General features: G+C 39.6%; 1 protein-coding gene across 5 annotated transcripts in view; it reads left to right on the forward strand.

Annotated features, from left to right (window-relative positions):
* The window catches only part of DCC (DCC netrin 1 receptor), a 1201233-nt gene that overhangs the window by 375594 nt on the left and 798848 nt on the right, over nt 1–26791 (forward strand). Inside the window, exon 1 of one of the 5 annotated variants that reach the window (XM_063716902.1) lies at nt 25667–25753. The exons of the other annotated variants lie outside the window; for them this stretch is intronic. The gene's annotated coding sequence lies outside the window, so the exon portion shown is untranslated. Of the gene's footprint in view, nt 1–25666; nt 25754–26791 lie in introns of those variants that run through there. 5 annotated transcript variants of the gene reach the window in all.

Genomic DNA, 26791 nt, shown 5'->3' on the forward strand with positions numbered 1-26791 from the left:
ATCCATAGTTAAAGTGTATTATATAGTTGAAAATAGCTAAGAGGGTAGATTTTAAGTGTTTTCACCACAAAAAATCAGTATACGATGTAGTGCATATATTAGTTTGATTTAGCCATTCCATTATGTATACATATGTCCAAAACATCATGTTGTATACCATAAACATATACAACTTTTATTTGTCAATTTAAAAAGTAGGAAAAAAAATTTTGGGCCGGGCACAGTGGCTCACGCCTGTAATCCCAGCACTTTGGGAGGCCGAGATGGATGGATCACGAGGTCAGGAGATCGAGACCATGCTGGCCAACACAGTGAAACCCGTCTCTACTAAAAATACAAAAAAATTAGCCGGGCATGGTGGTGGGCACCTGTAGTCCCAGCTACTCGGGAGGCTGAGGCAGGAGAATGGCGTGAACCCGGGAGGCGGAGCTTGCAGTGAGCCCAGACTGCACCACTGCATTCCAGCCTGGGCAATAGAGCGAGACTCTGTCTCAAAAAAAAAAAAAAAAAAAAAAATTATAATGATAATTGGAAAACCCTAACCCAGAACCAGAACTCTAGTAGATAGGATCACATCCAATAACAGAGGCCAAAGGCAAAAGATGGTGAAGTTCATTTGCATTGAAGTCCTGCAGGGCAACTGGGGAATCTATCAACAAAGAGATACTGTAGCAGTGGTGCACCTGTCCCTGTGAAAGGCTCTGAGTCTCAGCCATGAATAGTCTCTCACCACAAGGCCATGCTCACCAAATTTGAGGTTTTGTGTAGCTCAGTCCTTAGATGAGCTACCCAAAAACTAACAGGAAAGAAAAATACAAGAGAAAAAACAAATTTGGTAAAATGCTATGTTGCAACAAAATTATACCAAACCTACAAAGTAGTTAAGTTCTTGTTTAAGCTAAAGAAAAAGGATTCTGAGTTAAGTAGGCCAAGAACCCTGGCCTGGGAGCCCTTTGTGGTAGAATAAAAATCTGCATAGCTTAGTACCAAAGATAATCCCCTTGTCCACTGGTATTTATACTGTTAGGAAGTCAAGTATGGAACAATAATTAATATACATTTAGGGTTCAGTTTATTTCTGGAAATCTGTTCTCTTCTTTTTCGCTGTCTCCATCCCTATCTTTCACAACAAACACTGCAAGGTACTTTGCTGTTGTGAAACACGGAGGGGCACCTGGATTGCAAGATACCTGTAATTATCTCCATTTTATAGGAGAGAAAACTCATCCTCAGAGACTATAAATAATGAGTTCAAGGCGATATATGCTGGGACTATTAAAATGCAGGTAGATTGTATAATCTGTATTTGATATCTGTTCAATTCCAAGCTCATGTTCTAACACATCATGCTACTCATAGTCTAGAAAGACTGACTGTCTAATTCCAAAATAACCATCTGGCTTTAAACATTTTGAAAAGGTTATATTAAAAATTAGAACACATTAGGATAATAGAGTAGTATCAAGAAGAGGTCAATGGTAGAAAACAAGGGCCCATCACAGGGGCATGGCTCCAAATCTATAGGGTACAGAAAGGCCAAGAGGCTCATGTCTGTCAGCAGTGACATCTCCCAGTGACCGCTGGAAGGAACTTGACCTGTGTTGCTGGCCTTGTGTGCTCTTCTTTGATTTAATTCCAGTGGCGGGGATCTTTGAATCTCCCAACACCAGATGCTTTCACAGAATGTATGCTATTTTATTTTGAAATCTCTTATCAGTTCTAGTCAAATATATGTTAAAGATTAATACAACTACTAAGTTACTGGAGGGATCATTATGCAGCAAAATTACTATAAAATGAATTAAAAAATGGACTTAAAAACCATTAGAGAAATGGGCAAATTATATGAATTTGACTATTCACAGGAAAGAAACTGTACAAGTGGATAACGTATAGTATGAAATATTTTCAATGCAGTGAATAAGCAAATTAATAAGATTTTTAATAGCAGTGAGATAGATTTTTCTAAACTGTTGGGATTACAGAATTAAAAAGGAACAATGCATTTGATGTCCTGAGAATGTGGAGGAATAGGCATTCTCAGACCCTGGTGGTGGGCTTGCCCACCAGCCAGATTTTTGGAAATCAATTTGGCAATTTTTTAAAGGTCTTAAAAGTGTTTGCTATCCTCCACCTTGATCCAGTGTTTCTCTAAGGAAATCATTAGAGACGTGTGTAAGGATATATTTACAAAGATGCTTATTGCAGCTGCATTTTTAACTGAAAAAATGGGAAATATCCTATATTGCCATCCATATGGAAATGGTTGACTAAAGTGCAGTATAATCGTAAGATGGAATATCGTGCAGCTATTAAAATATCACCAAATAATTTTATTGTACATGAAAATATACTCATGATGAGCTGCAGTGAGCTATGCTCACGTCACTGCTCTCCAGCTTGGGTGACAGAGTGAGATCTTGTCTCTAAAAAAAACATTAAAATAAGATAAAAATATATTAATGATGTAATGTGATAGAAAATTTAGGATAAAAAACAGAATGTGCAGTGTGAACTTGTATGTGTGCTTGCAAATGTGTGCACACATGCCTGTGCCTGTTGATGTGTGTGTGTATATGTGCACGTGTGCATGTGACATCCACCAAAACATGAGGAAAAGACACCAAAATGTTCATTATAGTCCTTCTGGTTGATGGGATTGTGATTTTAATTTTTAAACATTTCTTCGTATTTTACTGTATTTTTCAAACTTTCTGTAATAAGCAAGTATTTCTCTTAGCAAACAAAAAAATTGGTTAAAAGGTATTTAATAATATAAATCCCAAAGGGAATTTTTGTAAGAGATTTAAAATTAGAATGGCTCAGGTTAATAGAGTAGTATAAAGAACAGGTCAAATGTAGAAAACTAGGGCCCATCACAGGGGCTGCTCTAAGTGATCTTAGAAATAACTTTATTGTATTTCCAGAAGCACTTTCCCTATTTTGCCTCTGACATACACATCAAGGGTGGAAGGAGAGGAGACAGGATGCTGACTGGGAATTAAGGCTTACAGAGGAGAGAGTTGGTCTCTAGGAGATTTTATGTGATAGGTTTGGAGATAATCTTTGGTTTCCAAAACAATAACTTTATCCGGCTGATGAGCACATGAAAGCTAAAGACTTGATTGTATGACTATCTATACGCCAGTCATTTTACACTATGACTTTATATTCCTTTTCCATGATGGTTACTATTACCCTACAGACCTATTTATTTATTTGTTTGTTTATTCTGTCACCTTATTGGACGATAAAGATATAAGGATGAGACCTTGTTTATTTATTTATTTTTTTTTTTTTGAGATGGAGTTTCACTCTTGTTGCCCAGGCTGGAGTGCAATGGCGCGATCTGGGCTCACCGCAACCTCTGCCTCCCGGGTTCAAGTGATTCTCCTGCCTCAGCCTCCCATGTAGCTGGTATTACAGGCATCGACCACCAACCCTGGCTAATGAGGCCTTGTCTATTTCACTGCTATATGCTCAGTGCTGAGCACATGGCCTGACACACAGAAGGACCTCAATACACTATTTTTGCATGATAAATGAATTAATAATGAATTCATTACGAATCTATCATAGAGTTTGACCTCTAGTTTTTTCAGTTTGTTCTTGACTTGCCAAGGCTGTTGGTGTGCTCTTAGACTTTAAGTTGCCAACAGCCTTTGATGTTGGGGAAGGAAATGAACAGCTCTTAAAACCATAGCACCTTTGATTTTGCTGCCATTATTTAGGAGAGGATGGAAGACCCACTACCCCACTTCATTCTCCCTTTGTTCTTCTGACCCAGTAAAAATAGGCATGGGAAAAGATGTCATCTTTGTGGTCTCTTGTGGTAATAGCATGGCCTGTATCTCACCTGCTGACTTTTTTTTGATACCTGCTTTGCTAACAATGCCTGACTTTTCTGTACAATCCCTGACTTTTCTGTACAATCCCTGACTTTTCTGTATCTCCAACTAGAACAAACCACTTTACATGTGTACATTTGACTGCTGTGCTCAGTGGACTATAAAAGCATCAAGGTAAAATACTTTCCCACTTAATTTTTTTTTTTTTTTTTGAGACGGAGTCTCACTCTGTCACCAGGCTGGAGTGCAGTGGTGTGACCTTGGCTCACTGTAACCTCTGCCTCCTGGTTCAAGCAATTCTCCTGCCTCAGCCTCCTGAGTAGCTGGGACTACAGGCACACACCACCACACCCAGCTAATTATTGTATTTTTAGTAGAGATGGGGTTTCACCATGTTGGCCAGGATGGCCTTGATCTCTTGACCTTGTGATCCACCTGCCTCGGCCTCCCAAAGTGCTAGGATTACAGGTGTGAGGCATTGCACCCAGCCTCCACTTACTTAATTTTTAAAATGAGCCTGTTAGGTAACAACATTAAGCACACCGCTATATGTGTGTAATATAATATTTTTATATTGTAATATATTATTTGACTTTTACTTGTAATTGTTAGCAACCATTTGTAAAATACCTAATTTGATGCTAGCACTATAGTAAGCAATTTACATGCATTAGCTACTCAATCTTTACCATAAACCAATGAGATATATGTTATACCATTTTACAGATGAGAAAAGTGAGTCTATTGCAACCCAGGTGTGACTGATCTCAAAGCAGATGGAATTCCCTCCATATTCCATACAAGAATCTTGAAATACTAAGTATCCTGAGTATTTCACAGTATTTAGAGCTGGGACTAGCGTCGACAGTACATAGCAAATAGTCAAGTCACATTGAGAAGCTTGATTTTCTGAAACACTCATGTTGGCATTCTTAATTTTCATTATCCCACATTACATAGTTACCAGTGTTGCCTTTCATTCATACACCAATCGATATCCTAATTGGTCTGCCTCAAACCTGGAAGCAAATTGCTTGGCAAAGGGAGAGGGAGAGCTGAAGATGGATGTGTTTAAAAGGGCTGAGTATGCAGAGTTGCTGAGCAAAGGAGAGCTCTGCCCCTGTGTCTCCTCCTTGTGTCTCACCTGAAGCTACATATTTCTGTTGCTGTTCTTCAGTCAGCCTCTCATTATTTACAGTTGTCCTCTAAGGGAATCAGAGCTCACTCTATTCCATCTTTTTGACTTTTGAATTAATTTTCCTAATTGGTAGAGAGAGGCCATTTGGGATACAAAACCACTTTAGTGCCTAGCCGGGAAATTTCTGAAAGCTCTGTCAATGGAAGGAGTGTCGAGGGACTTGTCCAAGTTGATGTTCAATTCTTTCAGCTTCTCTAGATCAGTTCTTTTCTCTCGCATAGCATGTCTTTCGTGTATTATATTCTGATGCCATTATAAACTAGCCAAGGGAAAAAGGACAATGTTTGACCTCTGCTTACATGGACTCACAATGCAGACTGTGCAAAACAAGACTGCAGGGCTAATACCACAGTCAGAGAGTTCAAGAAGTTCTGAAAACCATGGGAACCAGTGACGTGTTCAAAACTGAACTTTAATTCTACAAGGAAGAGAGAGCAGAGGAGAGAGAACAAGAAAGCAGAAAAGGACAAAGCTTCAAGAGACCACCCTGGCCACCTGGCGCCACTTGGGGTCTGGGGTGCTTGATGGCCTCTTAATGTTTTGAAGCACAGCCGGCAGCATGAGGAAGGCATGAGATATAGGGCAGCCCCCATGCACTTGGATCCTTTAGTTTCAGCTTCCAGCAGGGAAGTGCTTAATTGCATCCGTGATTGAGATGATCATTTTTATTGTGTTCAGCCCAGAGCTAAGGAGAGGGGGCCCCTCCTTAGGCAAGTTTTGAATTTCAGGTTATTTGTCATCTCTTAGCCATTATCAATGGTGCTGTTACTGTCATCATCATTATCATCAGAAGGGAAGTGTTAAGCCTATAATTACATGTGGCACTGTGCTAAGTGTGATACAGGGAAGCACTTGGTTCTTGCCGGCCAGATGTGCATAATCAAAACACACTCTGTGTCAGGGCAGACCAAAAGTACAAGTTTTGCACAGAAAGGAAGATGAAAACACTGAGTAAATAAGCAGGTCTTATGAAGATAGAATTGCCTGGGTTCTATTTTAGGACTACAAACTATCATCTGGGGACTTACAGTCTGTTTAAATACTACCTCTAAACTACTGCTACGTTCCTGGCACAGCCCTAAGTACTTTATATGAATCTTATTTAATCCTTGCAACAGCCTTATATGACAAATGCTATGACTATCCCTAACCTACTTACCAGGTGGCAATGTTAAGGACACACTACTAGTAAGAGGCAGAACAAAGATGCTGAACCAGTCTATCTGACCACAGGGTCCATGGCAATGATAACTGCATTAAAATCCTCTCAGAGCCACTGCAAACTTTCATAGCAAATACATTTTCATAGCAAATACACTTTGGGGCCAGACTTTTAGTGCATTGCATTATTTGAAAATTTCGATGAACATTGTGTTAATGATCATATAAAACTCAGCTAAACAGACAAAGCAACAAGAGGAGCAAGAAAGAATGAAGCAATTTATTTAGGGTAGTAGAACTTTTGAAGTTAGCTCTGTAATACTTTTTAAATGCTATAATGTTATAAAAAGAAAGAAAATACAGAACATAGGTAGAAGGGCATACTGAACTGGGAAGGAACTGCTATATCGGGAAAAAGAACAACATTCTCTGAAGGATGAGTGAGTGAGTTGAGAGGCTGCAATAATTTGGATAAGCATCTCATCCATTTGAATTCTGATTATTTATAGGCACACTCATCCCTAATCCTAATGTTGGATTACTGACTATTAGGTTCTGATTATTCCATTAAAAGGATTCAATGATTGCATGTTAATTAAGGATTCTTCCAAGTTGATACTAATATACCAATAATTCTATCCTCTCTCTCTGACAATTTACTTTGAGATTCCATTTATTTAAAAGAGAAATGTTACGGATATAAAAGATGTTGTCTTTGATAGTCAAAATGAACTTACTAATTTGTTTGTTTAGTTTTCTGTTAGTTTGCTTTAGAAGTTGGACAGTTCCAGCTTCTCTCCAAGGAGTATGTATCTTATCCACATTGAATTCCTTATTCCATCTAAGATATGACTGCTACATAGGAGGAAATGCTGGATAATGGAAAGATTATTGGACTAGCAGTTAGGAGTACTGGATTCTAGCCTCTCTTTGCTACATCTACAAAAGCAATTACAGGAAGTCCCTCAATCTCCTTAGGTTTATTTTGTTATTTCCAAAGAATCTGGTTGGGTTATACCAATGATTCTCAAAACTCACTGTGGATTAGAATTACTCAGAAAACATTTTTATCATATATATATAAAATATATATATCTGTTATCAGGGAACAATCGTGCATAAAAAATAAACAAAAACACTACATTTTTTCTTTTCTTTTTTTTTTATTGTTGTTTTTGAGACCAAGTGTCACTTTATTGCCCAGGCTGGAGTGCCGTGGCATGATCTCAGCTCACTGCAACCTCCACCTCCTGGGGTCAAGTGATTCTTGTGCCTCAGCCTCTTGAGTAGCTGAAATTACAGGCACCTGCCACCACACCCAGCTAATTATTTTTAATATATTTTTAGTAGAGACAGGGTTTTACCATGTTGGCCAGGCTGTTCTCAAACTCCTGACCTCAGGTCATCCATCCACCTCAGCCTCCCAAAGTGCTGGGATTACAGGAGTGTGCCACCGCGCCCGGCCAGCACTACATTTTTTCTGAGGCTCACTTTTGAGGGCTGCTGGGAACTCCTGCAGTCCTTTACCCCCAACTAAAACAGCACTCCTAAAAGTGAATTGGGTTAAGCCAGTATGTTGGCTGTGCTTAGGATTCTTGGCCATTCATACAGAACCTTAATGTGTCATCAATCTACCATCCTCCTCCCACCCCAGTCACCCACTGACATTCCATACTGATTCCTTCTTGAAGGAGCTGTCTTTTCTGGATTAGTTCATACATGCAGGAGAAGGAGTTCTGGCTTAGAATTCAGGCTAGCTGAGTTCTCCTTCTAGCCCTGGCCCTGACTAGGTCTGTGATTTCAGCATACAACTTACCCTTCAGTGCCTCTGTTTCCTCATCTGTAAAAAGAAGGGGTCCTTTCTTGCTCTTCAACTCTATGATCCCTGCTCAGACCTTGGGAGCCACTGCAGTGTTCAGCTGCTCTCAGTTTACTGTTTTCTGACTCATTCCTCTGCAGGGGCCCTTGCAAGGCCCTGGACTGCCTGCCCCATACCCTCAGGCTATGTCTGACTGCTGCGGAGCAGCGAGATCCCAGGGGGCTCCTCTTTTCTTTCCTTCTTTGCCTATGAAACAAGTAATCTGGCATGCTGGCAATCAGCAGCACCTTGTGAAGCCAGGGCTTTTCTGGGCAACACAATTCCGAACCTGTCCTCTTGCTCACTTGTCAACCCATGACGGACGGTAAAGGGAAGAGGAGGGCCTTTGACTTCACTGGTGGGCAGGGGAGGAAGCTCTTGAAGACATAAAGGGATATGACTCTGGCAGCTGCTCTGCTTGTTGAAACCTTGGTATTCTTACATGTGGCTTGTGATTGAGGTTCTGACTCTTGTACTTGGCATGGTCTTTTGTGTGATGGATGGTAAATATAAGTAAGTCTGATGCCTAATTAAGAACACCGTACAATTACCCATGTCCATACAGATGATGTGGCTGTCAAGAAAAGGCTTCACCTGGAAGAGGGATGAAGATAGGATTTTATACTGGACTGTCATGGGAAAACATCAGCATCTTCCATTTAACTCCAGGAGCCTCATAAAGACTATGTCCTAGCTCCCTGTAGTCCCCCTTGTTTATGCATATGATTTGACTTTCCTTCAGTTTCTCTGAGCATTCTGCTATTTCAGTGATAGGTAACCATTTTTTCATCTTGAAACTGTTCTAAAATTTGCACTTTTTGATAGTTCTTTAAAGATGGCCCTGAGGCATTAAAAACAGGGAAAAGGATGGGCTCATAGATGGGAGGCTAAATGGAATAACAAGTGACCGAGAACCAAAATATTATACTACTCCCCTCGCCCCGCCTGCCTGCCAAGTATGATCTGCCTGTTCATCTGTGTCCAGTAAAGTGTAACAAGTATCAGACCACATGAATGAATCCTCTCCCTGCTGAGAACTGACCGCAAGAGGGCTCCTGGGAACAGAAGTCCACTGAGCTTCTGCAGATTGACCGAGAGTTGTCCAGATTTGTAAACAGGATGAGAAAGAGACTATTCCACAACCTTTAGTGCAGAGGGGAATGTGATATTTAGTAGAACAAGGCCCATAAAGCTAAATAAAAATGTTTTATTTTAGGTCATTAAACTGTATGTCATATAACCTTTAAAACAGCCTGCATTATAAATCAGCAGCTCAGGTTTATAGGGTAGCTTATCATTCATTTAACAGGCACAATGATAGCACTTGAGGCTTGGGTCACTCCTTACGTCTTTCTAAATTAAGAGAATTTCCAAATTTCTTTTTTTTTTTTTTTCCAAAAAAAGGAAGCTCATTCTCTGTGGGCTTCTGCTACCCCCAGCCCAGTGTTCAGCCACAATGCTTCTCACTGTGGCGGCAGATACTAACATTCAGATGCTCAGAAAACACAAGCAGTGAACCGTCATCCAGAGAGTACAGGTGGTCTCTAAGGGAGAACTTTGAGAGCCTCAAAACTACATTTATGTGTGATGGACAAACATATTGCATGTCTCCAGCGGACTTTCAACCCAGAATACCACCCATCTTAGGGTTTCACTGGTGCTGTTCTTCCACAGATAAAATACTTAAAAGACATATTTATTTAACTTTTTTTGCAGAAACACGAGATGATATAAATGGATGCCAAATCGAAGAAGCAGTACCCAAAAGTACATTCTGCATAAGTCCACATACATCAAATTCAAAAACAGGCAGAACTTTTAATGCCACTGAAAGATACATTTAAAAATGGTTAAAATTATAAATTTTATAGTATGTCTATTTTACCTCACACACAAAAGAACAAAAAACCAAATGCCTAAAACCAAAACCTCAGCACAGTTAATCTAATGAGTGACAGCTCAGGAGATTAGCTTCCATTGGGATTATCAATGACTGCAAGGAGGCATGAGCGGGCCTTCTGGATACACAGAAGTTTCTGTTTGTCATCTGAATGTTGGCCTTACAGCTGGCTCACTTTGGCAAGATTTATCGAGCTGTATGCTATGGCAAGCTTACTTTTCTAGGTTAAGTGTTTTGCTTCAGTAAGACATTTATCAGAAAGTAAGAAGGTGCTAAAAAAAATCTTAGTTGATTTGATTTAATTTGACTGGGGTATTGGTCACAAGTATGAAAATTAATTCTATTCTTCAGGTGCCACAGGTATTTGGGCAGAGATAATTGAATAAAATAATGTCAGTGAATAATATTTCTACTTTTTCCTTGCAAAAATCAAATTTGGTTTAAGAATGACAGGGCAAGGTTTTGTCGCATTTTGACCACAGCATTGCCACCCTTTGAAGTTGCCTTATTTCTTTGAAGCTGCCTTATTTCTTTGAAGCTCTGAAAGCACATGGTAGCTGCAACAATATAGAGAGGGCTAGTCTAATGGTCTGCTCTGAGTTACATGGCATGTAGGCTGTTTTCCTTAAAAGTCCTGCCTCTGTGTGGCTCTGTGGGATAGTGAGCTTCCTGTCATCTACTGGAGGCCAGAGAATAATCTAGAAGGGATGCTCTGCAGAGGCTGCTTATATCGCAGAGACGTTGAACAAAATTATCTATAATGTCCCATTTAATTCCAAGATTCTGTTTCTACCATTCTCTAGGCATTTATAGACAATGTTTATTAAATATGGGCCCTCATCTCTGTGTCAGTTTCTTCTTCGGTAACTTTGTGAAGGCAAGTCCTAAAGGTTAAAGAAAATTAGCATTCCTTTTAGGACACTCGTATTGGTCTTTTAACGCATTTCACAAACTGGGTGGCTTAAAACAAGACAAATGTATTCTCTCACAGCTGTGGAGACCTCAAGTGTGAAATCAAGATGTCAGCAGGTCCATTTTCCCTCTGAAAACTCAGGGAAGAATCCCTCCTTGTCTCTTACAGCTCCTGATGGCCCCAGCCACCCTTAGGACTCCTTGGCTTGTAGCTGCATCACTCCAACCTCTGCTTCTGTGGCCTTCTTCCCTGCATGTCTGTGTGTCTCTGTGTCCTTTCTTCCCCCTACAGGTACCCTAGTCATTGGATTTATGGCCTACCCTAAATACAGGATGATTTCATCTCGAGATCCTTAATTATGTTTGTGAAGATCCTGTCTCTAAATAAGGTCACAGTCTGAGGTTCCGGGAGGATATAATTTGGGGGATGACAGTATATTCAAACTATTGCCAACACCTTCTTGGAAAGAAAAAGAAAAAAAAATCAACATTAAAAACCTGCAGGGTATCCAATAAATGTGAAGTGAGTGCTTGAGAGAATAAAGCATTGAGTCCACTCTCAGGAAGGGTGAGGGCTCCGATGGGGAGGTTATCCACATGTCCATTTGTTCAGTGAATTATTATTGGGCCCTGAGCTATACCAGGCACTCTGTTAGGTACTGAGTGTAGAGCAGTGAAATAAAGAAACAGAGACCATCCTCATGGCACTTATGGTCCAGTGGGTGAGATCAATATTAATCTAAGGAACAAAAAAAAAATGATCACTGCAAATTACTAAAAAAATACAGTGCAGCATATCATTAGAGAGAATTATATTGAGAAGAGGGCGAGCTTTTGATGTGCGGTCTGCCAGGAAAGTTTTCTCAAAGGAAATCATATTTAAGCTGAAACCAGAGGATGAGTAGGAGTTAGCCAGGTACCAACTGGAGAAGGACACTCCAGGTAGGCAAAGTGGTGAGTTCAAGGGCCAGGATGGAGGTCACCGTGGCTGGGATACAGTGAGCAAGGCCTGGCAGGGCATGGGATAAGGAGTGAGTGCCTGGAGCCTCATGAACTCCTGGCAGTTCACACTCAGGATTCGGGGGTCCCTGCAACAAGAAGACCCAGAAAGTTAGAAGAAGAGGAATGGCAAGCTCTGAATTCCAGATGACTCCCCTGCTTGATGTGGAGAAGCGAGGGACCAAAAAGTGACCCCAGCAGGCTAGATATGATACGGTGGCGTAGGCAGCTGGAGCAGAGACCCTGGTGCCAGGAACCATTAGAAACATATTCCTGCTACTGCAGCCAGTCAGCTGACCAGTGTATTTCCTAGGCTGAGAGGAAAGTATGGCTCAATAGAGATGTGTACAACTCCATCATCCATAGGGAATTGACTTTCAAAATGATGAAATAGAAATAATTTTCAAGTAGCTGTTATCTAAAACTAACAAAGGGGGTTTTACTTGAGTACTATGAATACTCTATGCTCATTTGTTATTAAATTTTTGAAATTATTTTCCAGTTTGGAATGTAGATCCAGAATTTGATATATGTGGATGAGCATGTGCTAAAATGGCCGTGGTGTTAGCTAGTTAAGATCCGGAAGTGCTATCACACAGGATGGGAAGGGCCTCCTAGAGAAGTGAGAGTCTCTCAGACCTAGAAATACTGGCACATGATACCTCTGAACCCACGGAGTACCCAGTATACACCACCAGGAAGCTGTGTGGCACACTGTTTTTAAATCTCAATTGAAGCAGTCTTTGACAACAACCTTTGTTTTCTATCTAGGGAGTATCTAGACTTTAGGTGAATGAAGGGGAGATGAAAGGTGAGAAACGTAAAGAAAAGTGTGTTCTAATTATGAAAATAATTTGTATGACCATTTAACTTGTGACACAGAGTTCTCCCTGTGTGGTTACCAATTCTGTACTTGCAGGTACAAGTCTATTTGATGTACCAGGTGCACATGGGACCCCTTCCTCGGGATTTCTTGACATGCTGCTGTTTCCTACTCCTCGTATCATTGGCTGGGAGAATGTTCACAACAGACTCTGGAAAATGAGTTCATCCTCCTTGCAGATAACCACCTTATAGATGAATCACATTGTCTTCCCAGCAGAAGCCCTGTTGTCTGAAGGATATCTAGTGTTATGTGCGTGTGTACCATTCCAACCTCAGCCCCTCCCCATCCCTTTAAAAAGATGTGCAGTGTATAATCCCTATAGGTAATGTAGGAAAAATCTGGGTGTGAGAGGTGGGATGGGGCAGAGAAGGCCTTGGCAGAGGGCCCCAGTGCCCATCTGCATAATATTATCCACATGAGTAACTTGTTTCCATTGAAATCAACAGGACCGTATGGCAATGTTCAAATCTGAAATTATTTCCAATGGATTCCTGTGTAGTTACAACTCTATACTTGGAATCTTTGTGATTTCAATTTGGAAAGTCATTCAAGTGAGTAATTTAATGTTGGGCTGTTCCTTCTGTTTTCCCTTCAAGCTCAAACAATTCTCAAAATAATGATATTATAAGCAAACTTTGACTGTGCCTAACAGGACAGTGAGGGGTTACAGTTCTGTTTGTTCCAAATATAAACTATCAGGTCAGATTTGACTTTATCAACTAGGCACTGGGTTTTATGAAGACAAATCCGACTTGTGTGAAGCCAACTTTTAACTCCTAGATGATATCTTACCTAGAAAGAGATAGTCTGATTTATCTTCCAATGTACAATGGACGGTTTTCCTAAGGCACAGTGAGGAGGACTTCACTAAGACACATATCACAACGTTTCTCCTCTTTCATGCCCCTTAAGCACCCTAATTTTTCTCTAAAGACGATGGTCTCCTGGTTACAGAGGTACCCCAAATCACTTTTTTACAGTAAGTAAATGGCCAGGCACAGTGGCTCATGCCTGTAATCTGAACACTTTGGGACACCGAGGCAGGTGGATCACCAGAGGTCAGGAGTTCCAGACCAGCCTGGCCAACATGGTGAAACCCCATCTCTACAAAAAATACAAAGATTAGCCAGGCATGGTGGCAGGCACCTGAATCCCAGCTACTCGGGAGGCTGAGGCAGGAGCATCATTTGAACCTGGGAGGTGGAGGTTGCAGTGAGCCGAGACTGTATCACCGCATTCCAGGCTGGGCCACAGAGTAAGACTGTGCCTCAAAAAAATTAATAAAATAAATGATAACTAAATAAAATAAAGTAGGTAAAATGCACATTGCATTCACGTCTATGACAGTTGTGTGTGCACATGGATTAAAGAGGTCTAGAATTCTAAAAGGCTTGCTACAAAACATCATTCCCTTGCTGTTCTACCTCCAGTCTACTCCCCCTCCCAAAAGGAACCACTTTGAATTTCAATACAAGATTATTAGGGAATTGTGCTCTAAATCTCTAAGGAACATGCTTATATTGTTCCTTTTTAAACTTTTTTCCAGCTTAGACTTTATCTGCTAACTTCCATCTGTGGCAGAGGTAGAGATGGCTTCCTTTCCTGTCTTTCACCATTCACCTCCACCCTCAATACTCCTTCTTCTCATCCTCAGACTCCCAATAAAGTTATATCTTAATTTGTTTAGATCAATATTCAGTGTTCTCACTACTGAGTTACAACATACTATGGTTATTATTTATGTAGTATAATTTCCACTCTCCCAACCCCCACTCCAGAATTCATAATTATCTTGTGCTTTGTTTTCATAGCTTTAACATACTTATGTCTTCATCATCTGCCTATTCGATTGGTGCAAAAGTAATGGCGGTTTTTGCAATAATAAATGTCCTCCCAATTGTTCAGACGCATCTGTCCATTTCTTCTTTTTGAGGAACTCTCAGAGACTCCTGACCTGCCCTCACCTGGAAGGGTTGGCTGCTACACACTGAGCAGTGAAGTCACTAAGGGTCTCCTTTCACCACCATTTTGAGGATTTCCTGTACTTCCCTTTCTTACTGCTTTACCAACTTCCTGACTCTCCTGTCTGCTGTGTTCCCTCCTTTTGGTGGGTTATATTTTTCAGTAGCTTCTTGAGAAAGGATTCATGGGGGCTAAAATTAAAATTTTATGTGTTAGAAAATGTTTTGGTTCCATTTTCTCACCTAATTTGTAGTTTGGTTAGGTATGCAACTCTAGGTAAGGAAATGTTTTCTTCCAGAATTTGAGAGCGTAGCTCTATTGTCCTCTAGCTTCCAAGGCTGCTTTTGAAAAAGTCTGATGAATTCTGGTAGCTAATCCTATTAGATTAGCTATCGCTACCCCTCCCTCCCTTTCTCTCACTCTCTTTTGTCTGCAGTGATCTGAACTCTCATGATATTGTTTGTTTGTCTTTTTGCTCTAATTCTTAGGCTGTGTCTTTAGATTCAAGTGAAATATTTCTATTGGCAGTAAATAATAATAAAAATATTCCAAAATGCAGCCATAATAAATTAGACACAGAATTCAACACAAATACCATTCAGACGCTTTACTAGTAATCATGCCATTAAGGATGACACAAACCCTGTCTGTCATTGCCTAGTAGGATAATTATTGCAGATCAGTGAGGAGCCAGAACACCAAGGCATTGTAGAATGCCAACAGTAGGCTGGAATGTAAAGGAGGAAAACCTAGAAAAGAGCAGGTATGGCTTCAGCAGTCCCTCAGACATAATTACCATTCCCAAAGGGACAGGAACACCATATTTAAAGCATTCATCTAACTTATAGAGGGTGAGGCTTGGCTGTAGGAGGGCCCTTCAGCCGGCAAACCTGAAGTCAGACGAATCACTCAGCATGGCTTTGGAGTGTTCTGTCTGAGGCCAGAGTCAGGCTCATAAGGGCTTCTTTGCATTTTAGGGGCCCAGCCAAGTAGACAAATGCAAGGAAGGCTTTATATCCCAGAGTAAGGAATTGTGGCATAAATCAAGAAGGCAATGCTGAAAACCCAAATTACACAGATGAAATGAACCAGAGAGATAAGGGCAAACGCAAGCCTAAGCTGACCCTCAGGCATCCTAAGTGCTTGATCTGAGATGACATGATTCATAGCTAACCCCACCAGCTGTGAGCCACTCATAAACAACCAGTCTGTCAACACTGTCTCAGAAGTGGGAAGAGTTGATTCTACAAGCTGAAAATCTTCAGAGGTACAGATGAGTATCCTAAGAAGATCCAGCGAGGGGCAATAGTGAGTATTTCAGACCTCTAGAGACTACCCATCACTTTCACACCAGATATCAACTTTATTTTACCTTTCATGGATCCCATTCTCTTGTTTCCATAGATCTTTCTCTTATACCTTTTTTTAAAAATACAGAGTCTCACTCTGTTGCCCAGGCTGGAGTGCAGTCGTGCAATCAGGGCTCACTGCAACTTCGGCCTCCTGGGCCTAAACAATCCTCCTGCCTCAGCCTCCTTAGTAGCTGACACTACAGTTATGTGCCACCACATCCTGTTATTTTTTTTATTTTTTTAATAGGGATGAGGTCTTGCTATGTTGCCCAGGCTGGTCTCAAATTCCTGGGCTCCAGTGATCCTCCCATCTCAGATTCCCAAAGTGCTGAGATTACAGGTGTGAGCCACTGGGCCCGGCCTCTTACCTCATTTTTAATCCTATCTCAATAGCCAGTTTTATCTTACCTGTACCCATATTTCCAAAAATTTGCCTAAATTTCCTGTGGTTGCTCAGAACTTTACAGCTCTCCTCAATGTCAAATTGTAACTTGAAATTGAACCTGAAATCTTCCTAAGATTTACCAACAGACCAGCATGATCAGTACATCCTGGTTATTTTTTGTCCTTTGGCAACCATTTGTATGCTTATTAAAACTTGTCTCCCTCTTTCATAGCAGCCTAAAGTTTTCTTGAAGCAAAGGCTGTCTTTCATTCATCATGTCACTCAAACACCCTATACACACAGCATAAGCACAGGTAAACCAGCACAGTGAGTAAACCTGGCTCCATCTGACCCATTCTACACAATTTCTTCCCCTAGACGGAGTCTTGGTGTTCACTACCAAGGAAGCCTAACCCTGGAAAAGGACCCGTGGGCAAATAAAGCTGTTTTCTCTTCCAGGGATGTTTCCATTTGAAACTTGAGCTTGATGGCCACATCTTTCTCACCAAATAAAGGAATAGCTAACTATGAGGGTTATTTTCTTCACCAGGGAACCTACCTGATCTCTTTCAAGGCATTCCCTGTAGGCAGCTTCCCACTAGGCCACAAAAACCAGTGTCTGTCATGATTGATTGATCAAGAAATACCTGCTCACAGAGGGCCACACTTCCTCTGAGGCTCGGGCACCTTTTTCAGGAGGGAAGGAATGCTAGACTCAGGGAAAGGGCTCCTGACCATGAAATGCTCAGAAAGGTGGTGTGTGCCAGGGTCAGAGCACTGCTGAGAGCGGCAGTGATCAGTACACATTCCATTTCCCTCTGTGCCCAGCACTGCCCCTTGAAGTCTCTGTTCTGTCTTTTCAGAATGGAAAAGATTAGAGAACAACAAGTTGCTCAAAAGCTTCAAGTTCTTGCAAGAATGTCAATTAGGTTAGACGGTGACATAATAGAATGTTCATATGGCAATTCCTTACAGAATAATGATCCCAAGTAATATCACCTATTGCTACAGCCTGTGCACAGGCTGCCACACATAAAGAAGCTGGCAGTACGTGATAGGCAGTGGGAGAAGCTGAAGGTGTTACTAGGTGATGAGAAAGATGGTGTAAATACCATGTCTTGGTTTATGGGGGAGGTGTTGCCTGTGGAGGAGATATGCGGCTCATGGGAGAGGGTGGTTTTATCTTACTAGGAGTAAAGACTCTTAACCATCAACAAGGTTGATGATTTTGACTAAGATGGCATAGCCAATACATATTACAGAGGAAAAAAAGACTGGATAAGGCAATTGAGATAGGAAACATAAACTGGAAATGAAATACATATCAGTATAGATCAGTTCACACTTGAGTCATGCATCAAATGTTCATGGTTTAGCCTGGCACTAGTGGGTCTTGATCCACCACCACTTCTCTATATGCTTTTATGAACACTCTTACACTTTTCAAAATCTTCTTACATACATTATCTTATTTATTAGGGGAAACGGAATGAACTACTAATATCATTCCCACTTTAAAAATAAATAAATGGAAGGACAGAGAGATTAAACTAACTGCTCAAGGTCACACTGATAGCAAGTGATCACATTTTGACCAATATTGACCGTGATGAATGACCAAGTGTTGAACACTTACTACAGGTAATATGTTAATTCCCAACAGCCCTAGCAGATGAGTAGTGACATTATTCCTGTTTTGTAGAAAAGAAGTATACGTGGCTTGCTAATGTCACACACAGCTGGCAATGGCAGAGATTAGGTTTAAATCTAGATATGCTTGCCTCCAGAGTCTGCAATCTTAACCCCTATCCTTTCTCTCTGTAATCCAGCAGTTTGCCTCCTCTTGGAAGAATCTAGTGATTCTTGCATAGTAATTGTGACTTTTCTATTAAACCCCATCTCTTTCCACCATGGTACCTTCATTTTAATTGATTTCACTATTTGTAGCATCATCTCACACTTTTTCTGTTAGTCACTTTTAAAAAGTATTATTCCATACACCCCACCTGTCTGGTCTCACAATGCACCTGATTCTCTAGCATTATTTATATACTTCTCCCTTCCTTCTCTAGTTATTTGGAAATATTTTTAAGGCAGAAACAATGTTTTAATTTTATATTACATTTTATTGTTTTTGCATTGAAACCCAGGTCTCCCAACTCCAAATGTAATACTTTGATCAAAACCACAGGCTCTGAAGTCAGGAAGACTCAACCAAGTTCATGTTCTGACTGCCACTAACTGAATGGGTGACTATGGCCAAGCTATGTGGTCTCTCTGACCCAAAAATTACTCATCTGTAAAATGGAGCTAGCCAAATCATAGATCAGATGTGAGGAATATTCTAGGTCATGTATAAGCTATTCTACATAGTGAGTAGCAGATTTAGAAATGACTCAATAGAAACTGCTACTGGTGTTATCATCAGTATTAATTATAGTTATGAAAAGAAAGCTGCCAGCTTTGGAAAACTCCTAATGCTTAAAATTTCTCTTGCTTAGGAAATCTCTGGGTGTTTTCTAGAGTCTAATAAATAGGGATGTCTCTCATATAACTCAGATGGTTTGATAAAAGCCATTTCTTGAATATGATGCTGGAGTCAGTAGATAGGTTGTCACAGCAATAATAGATATATCACAGTCAATAGAAAACCATAAGAAATGGAAATCCAAAGTGATTGGTTATAGAAATGAAAAATTACTTTTCCCTACCTTGAAAACAGGTGATGTCTTTCAGCCATTTACTGTCATTGGATAATGAAAATAGTACTATTTTTGTTAAAATAACTGTGACTGACCAATTCCTTTTTGTAATATGTTCAATGGGAAATTTCTTAGTTTTCTGAGACCATTCTGGGCTAATAAATTAGAAAGTTTCCAAGAGTTGGGATAAGGACTTTGAAATGTGATGACCTATTTCAACATGAAGCTGACAGTGTAATGAATAACAGAGTTTCAGGATCCTGAAACTTTGATTGTTTTCCTTTTCTTATTTGCTTTATTCATCTCAGAGAAGAAAATGATCCACATTTGTAATATCACCTTATCCTGCAGTTGGACATTAAACATTTATTTTAAACATTAAAACTGCTGAGCTTGCGAATTTATGACCCACAGATACTTCTATTTATTTATTTTTAAATTTTAATTTCTTTATGTTGAAATTGCAAAATCCAGTGAATCAAAGGAAAATGATACCTGGAAGCTGTGACTTTTCATGAAGTGTAACCAAATGCAGCTGGTCAGGAGAGCATGAAGCAGGGATTTTGTTGGTGGTGCCTGCTGGAATGGCAGGGCTGAAATGTACACATTTTTTATTGGATGCTTTATGGTTTAGTTATGTTTGGATTATGGTTTTTAAAATATCTTTGGGTTTTGAAAACCCGGAACAATGTATTCGTAATCCATGGTCCATCAGCTTTATTGTGGCTTTCATTTTCTAGAGAAAGAGTGGTTTTGCATTTGCAATGAATTAGCTCTTTATTTTCCCAACTCTCCCGTTTCATTATAGTGATACAATCTATTCACCTAACGATAAACAATTTTTTTTCCAATTCTTGGTCAGTGATTGGATTACACTAAAGGAATTTTGTTTTCAGGGTGTTGGTGTGTATCCGTAAAACAATATAAATTTTGTATTGATGAGGGAATTGCCTTTCCTATTTAATTATGATTGTGGGCCCCGTCTCTCTCTCTCTCTCTCTCTCTCTCTCTCAATGAATAAAATAGAGAACTATTGTGAAGAGATAATAAGCTACTAAAAAGCATTCAGTAGTTGTTACTGTTATAAATTATTCACTCCCTGTGGCTTTAGAAATAAAGTTCTTTATCTTTTCAGAGGCAGCTCAAGAGTAGAGGCATTTAGGAGATCTCTCACCGAGTGGGCAGACTGAAGATTTCTCCCTGTACTGTTATTGCTTATGTGCTCCATCTCTTAGGGCAAAGTAGTTTGCCTTTCTTCTCCCAAGATTGTTATACATGAAAATATAAAGATCATTGTATTTTGATGCATCTTCCAGGAATGCTGAGAGGTAATGAAAAGAGACAAGTACAACCCATATGAGAGATCATTTCCTCAACTCTTTGTTAAGATAGATGCATTGTAAATGGGAACATACTGTGGTGTATTGGCAGGCAGGTCATCCGAGTCTCTGGATGTAGAGAATTACAATGTGCCTCTGTTATGTCATTTATTTTGTACTCACATAAGCAATTGCAGGAATGCACAAGCTAACATATCAGTTATGAAAGAGATCAAATGAGGGCCTACGGATGAATGAGTCTCCTTAGCCAATAGTTGACAGTGCTTAGAGTCCTGAAGGATGATTTCATTGACTTGTTGCATCCTTCATGCAAACAAGGATTCGACAGCTGTCAAAAGGGCAGATTGGTCTCTAGAATCTCCAGGGATCTATGTGAATAGTGTCTGTTTGGAGAAGTGATTAGAAATATTAATGGGCTCTGAAAACAAATCAAAAAGCATGTACCTCTAAGACCTGGCTCCCTATAGGGTCAAATTCAGGAAAATTGGATTTTAACAATTGAATTTGTTTTGGTTCCTTTTTAAAAATTTAAGCATAGTCTCTATTTTGAATAAAACTGTTATAAGAGAGAAAAGTAAGCTTTACTGAAATAGGCAGTAGGTAGGGCTGAATTTAGTATTCTGTTTTATTGTTGTTGTTCGTTATTCGCTTGCTTTGTGATTATGCCTAAATCTAGAAAGCCCAAACGAAGCATCATTCCCTTAACATTTGTCTTCTCTTTCCTTTTATTTTTATTTATTTATTTATTTATTTGAGACTGAGAGTCTTACTCTGTCGCCCAGGCTGGAGTGCAGTGGGGCAAACTCGGCTCACTGCAACCTCTGCCTCCTGGGTTCAAGTGATTCTCCTGCCTCAGCCTCCTGAGTAGCTGGGATTACAGGTGCCCACCACTACACCTGCCTAATATTTGTATTTTTGGTAGAGATGGGGTTTCATCATGTTGGCCAGGCTGGTCTCGAACTCCTGACCTCAAATGATCCACCTGCCTTGGCCTCCCAAAGTGCTGGGATTACAGGCCTGAGCCACCATGCCCAGCCATTTGTCTTCTCTTTCAATGCACAGAAACAGGAACTATCTCTTTGCTGGGTTATATATTCAAATTTTAACACACCAAATTATTTCTTCTTGAGGGATTAAAGTTTTAGATAATGCTAAAGTCAGTGAAATAAATATTTACTGTTTTCAGAGCAAGAGGGGTTGAATGGAGAGCTGTGGCCCACAGTAGAATGGATATTTAAGAAGCATGTGGATGTTCCTGGTTAGAATGTTAATCCATATGAGGCAAATCTAAGGGTAGAACCACAGAACACTAGACCTGGAAGGATCTTAGAAATCACCTTATCCAAGCTATTTACTTTCAGAGGAAGAAAGAGACATGAAAAAGAGAGAACTGCCCAAGGCCACACAATCAGGATGAAATCATCAGGAGTAGAATTCAGGTTTCTTGGCTTTCATTGTTTTATAAATGTCTTGAAGCACTGACTTAAAAACTGAGTAAAATCCACTTATTTCAAAGAATATTTAATAGCAAAATTTCTAAATAACCTAGTAATGACTTGCAGTTTGTTTCAATGATTTTTTTAAAAAATAAATATTACCTATGATTATGTAAGAGTACAGGGCAGTGGTTCTCAACTGGGGAAGATTTTGCCCCTCCCACACCAGAGAACACTGGCAATGTCCAGAGACATTTTTGGTTGTCACAACTGGAGAAGGAGAAGGGAAAGGTACTGGGATCTAGTGAGTAAAGACCAGACTATGCTAGACATCCTATAATGCACAGGTCAGCTCCCCACAACAAAGAATTATCCAGCCCATAATGTCAACAGTGCCACCATTGAGAAACCATGGCCTAGGTGCATGACCTTTGAGGAATGCAACAGCCTACTTTGTTCTTCTCTTTTCTTTTTTTCTTATTGATCTACCATGGTTCTAAGAAGAAATACCTATATATCACCATGGTTGATATTTGCAAAAAACTCTTGCAAAGTATGTGAACTATTGCAGATGTTTGTAAATCCTGAATTCCAAACATGGAACCCTTGTGTACTTGTTTTCTATAGTTAACGACTGGCACTGTTCAGTGACACTCAATCAGAGCTGATGCCGGCTATGAGTACAGCATGGCCATGCAAGCCGACACTGGCTGAATTCAAACCTTCTTAAGCAGATGAACATTTATATGTGGGGAGAGACCTAGAAGACAAACTGGAATCTGGAAGGGTTAGGATATTTGGCCTAGTCCTCACAGAGGGGCTATGTATGAGGCCTTCAAAGTTCACTGGTCCTGATAAACACTACAGTTTCTTGAGGGAAATCAGATAATGCAATAATGCACTGCACCCCAGGAATTAGGCATTTCCAGACTTCACTGGTTTTCTAGAGAAGTCTGCTTAATCATTATATCCTGTTGCAAACAAACCGCTAGACTGACAATACCACCCAATAAAAGAATAAAATTTGTCCATCTATCATTAAGATAATCGTTATTGATTAGTCTCCTTATAATTTTCTGCCTTTTGTTTTCAGATATTGGCTATAAATCACAGCCACAACAGGCACCGAGCCTGTGTTTGTGTCTATTATGTGGTCCTGATAAGACCGGGCAGCGTTTTTCACCTTCCTGATGCGAGTTATTGAGATTGATTGAAGCGCTTTGCTTGTCCTGTCCTAGACACTGTGTAATTAATGTTTCATTATGTTAATACATGCAAATGTGAGAGTATGTGTTTGATTGGGAGGTGAGAGAACAAAAAGGATTAAAGAGTTCACTCCAAAGTACAAATTAATTTATTGCATTGCTAACTGGCCTCTGAGGAATGAGGGAGTAGGCTTCAAAATGAAAGGAAAACAATGCACAAAGAGAAAATGCTGTTGCAAGGCTGTCTTTCAGAGGTGGTGTAGTTAATGGTTACAAAACAGATATTCAGTCATATGACAGAGACCTTGCCTATGCAGTGGTTTCAGCATGTCTCCCTCCATAGTGAAAGGGTTTAGGACAGGGAAGCCAAAGAGTATTTTCTCTTTACATATACAAGCATTTATGCATAGACATAGTATATTAGAACCATACTATATTAATATAGTAGAGTGATCTTTCATATGTAAACAGTGATTGACTTCATGACATTATTTGAGGTATAGCAGGAAGGAAATTTTAACCCCCAAAAAACCCACCCACAGATCTACAATTATGTGCATATTACTGCATTTTCTTCCTTGTCTTCACAGTGATAATTTTGATTATTTCCCAATATATTAATATATGATGCTCTGTGATTTACTTATTTCCTTAATGTCAGACAATCAATATGTTTTTATTTGTCTGGATTTGCTATGATAGCAAATATTTTAATGAGCACTGTTTTTGTATATACAGTAATTTTTGTTCTATTGAATTATTTTGCTGTGATAGCTTCTTAGGAGTGGAATTACTAGAGCCTAAATCTTTTTATGGCTTTATATATGCATTGCTGTTTTAGAAAAATTCCCACTCCCAATATCTAGCATAGAGATTCAATAAATGGGTGCTGAATTTAAGGATGCCTAGACTTCTACTAGACTATCCTAACTCTTGAGGTTGCCATATTAAGTTGTTTTAGCTAATCGTTCCTTAATGTGGGTAAAAGCTACTGACTCCTCCCATACATACCCACGAAGTGATGCTATTTTGAATAGGTTTTAAAAATAAGAAGCAGAAGAAAAGGGTGTTTAGAATTTAAGACTCAGCCAGGAAGGGCAGGCTTGGATTGGAGAGAGAGTACTAATAGCACTCTGAAGTCACTGGATAACCAAGGAGAAGGGCTTTGAAAAAGTAAAGAATGCTAAAATAAACATGGATTGTGTCTTATCCAGGATTTATTCACTGGAGGTATTGCAGAGCAATCATTATAAGATATTCACAACCATTAGTATGTTCTGTAACTTCATTTATTGTTTATTTACTTTCATTTCTGATGATTACTTTAGAGCGGGGGCAGGGTGGGAATATGTGGTCATGCCCATTTCTTTTCCCACTGTCTATGGCTGCTTTCCTGCTACAATAACGAAGTGGAGTAGTTGGTCCATAAAGCTAAAAATAGTTAAATGGCCCTTTGCAGAAGAAAGTTTGCAGACCTCTGATATAGAGAAATAAATCTGACTGTCAGACATGGAGATTGAAGTCCAATACATTTCAAATTCATACTTATTCTTTGGGCAAATTATAATTTGTCACGTCCTCAGGCTCAGTTTTCTCCTCTCTAAAAATCAACATAACAATAATCACGTAGTTGGTAATCAAATCATGTAATAGGTTAAAGTATTAGTTCATTTGTTCTTCCCTCTTCTAAAAGAAAAAGTTCAAAAATGTAATCGGTATTTATCTAGTAGTTACGTTCATGCTGTCGTGATGTGTTCAGTTGAAGATCCATTAGACGATGTAAATTTTTGAGAGTATTTTGTATGAGTTAATAATTAATGTAACCAAAAAATGCTAAGTCAATCTTCTGTAAATGTCCCCTGTTTGTAGCTACAGCCACGCTTAACTGTAGGTTGCTGATGTCAGCATTGGCTGGGAAGGTTGTCTGTGTCAAAGCATCTGTGTCAAAGCATCAAACTCACCACTATTAAGCAAAATGGCATAGAGTTGTGAGTTACTGAATGTGATGGAGAAGGGTTCTCTCCTGTGATCCTAACTCCCATGCCTCGTTCTGCCATTATTCTTCATGGTCAAGACCAGTAGAGTTAATAGTGTCTAAATGTCTGCAGTCCTTTCTAACATGATTCATGTATCATTTTTTATAGTCACATTGCAAATTGACAAGGAAGTCAATACTTTGGTGATATTTGTTGGTTCACAGTTTCCTTCACTTCGACCCATCACATTTTTGATCATTTGGTCTCAGTTCGTTTTCAGCTACATGCCAGTGTAACTAGTCTACAGCCATCCCTTTCAAGTTAGTGTCAGGAGGTGCACCAATAAACACTGCCTTTTTTTGTTTTTTGTTTGAGACAGGATCTCACTCTGTTGCCCGAGCTGGAGTGCAGTGGCATGATCATAACTCATTGCAGCCTCAGACTCCTGGACTCCAGTGATCCTCTCACCTCACCCTCCCAAGTAGTTAGGACTAGAGCTGTGTACCACCACAACTGGCTGATTTTTAAATGTTTTTGTAAAGACAGGTTCTCGCGATGTTACCTAGGGTGGTCTCAAACTCCTAGCCTCAAGCAGTCCTCCTGCCTCTGCCTCCCAAAGTGCTGGGATTACAGGTAAGAGCCACTGCTTCTGGCAGACATTGGCCTTTAATCCATACCTAAAGAAGTTTCCATTAATGGGTAAACAACATTTAGATGAGAATGAGGCATGATTCTCTGTAATTCAAATTTAACTGAAAATCCAGAAGCATGAGAGTATATTATACATTTCAGAAACAGAAATGTATATACTATATTTCAATATAATTAATTCTGTTTCTAGTGCCTGACAAGATTTATCACTACCAGATAAAAATAAATATATTTCAAACTAGAGTGTAATTATGAACATCTGTATCATCTTTAAAAGAGTGATAAGTAGGTGACCATATATCTTAGGTTGCCTAGAACAATTCCAGTTTATGCACTTTAAAAATATATATTATTTTTATTTTTTAAACTTCCGTGGGTACATAGTAGGTGTATATATGTATGGGGTACATGAGATGTTTTGCAGTTTATACCTGTTGTCCTGGCTTAATTATAAATCGAGTCTCCTTTCAGTCTCAAAAGTGTCTGAAATATATAGTAAATTATATGATTATCCTAGCCATCACTCTAGTGATTAGCTTGAAATTAGTCAAAAGCAAAATGCACAATGTCATAATTAGCCTGTCCCCGTATCATACGCGTTTTTTTGTTAAATTATACTTTATTTGACATTGTTGGCAAAAAATGATTGGCATGCTGGTGTTCAACAGCAATCTCATCTAAAAGCTACTTTTAAAACCTTGGCTGACTATGTTACTGACTCTATATATAGGAGATGTTATCTTGTATCCAGGTGGGTATCCATGAATGCCTTTAATCTGCAGAGTCTGAGTTTCTCTGGTCCTGCATGCCCATAAGTAAGGTTTGAGGCCTGCAGCTAGCAACCCAAGCTTTAGACCCAGTGGAAAGTAATTACTCAAGGAAGTAAAAGATGTTCACTCCTTTTCCTTTATCCCCTTTAGTTCATTAAGTATATTAAAGATGGAAAGATATTCTCCTTCTCTGAGACTAACACTGTTCAATACTTAAAAAAAATTACCATTATCTATTATGTATTCAGCA

The sequence above is a fragment of the Pongo abelii genome, chromosome 17 (assembly GCF_028885655.2).
Source record: "Pongo abelii isolate AG06213 chromosome 17, NHGRI_mPonAbe1-v2.0_pri, whole genome shotgun sequence".
Taxonomy (NCBI): Eukaryota; Metazoa; Chordata; class Mammalia; order Primates; family Hominidae; genus Pongo; species Pongo abelii.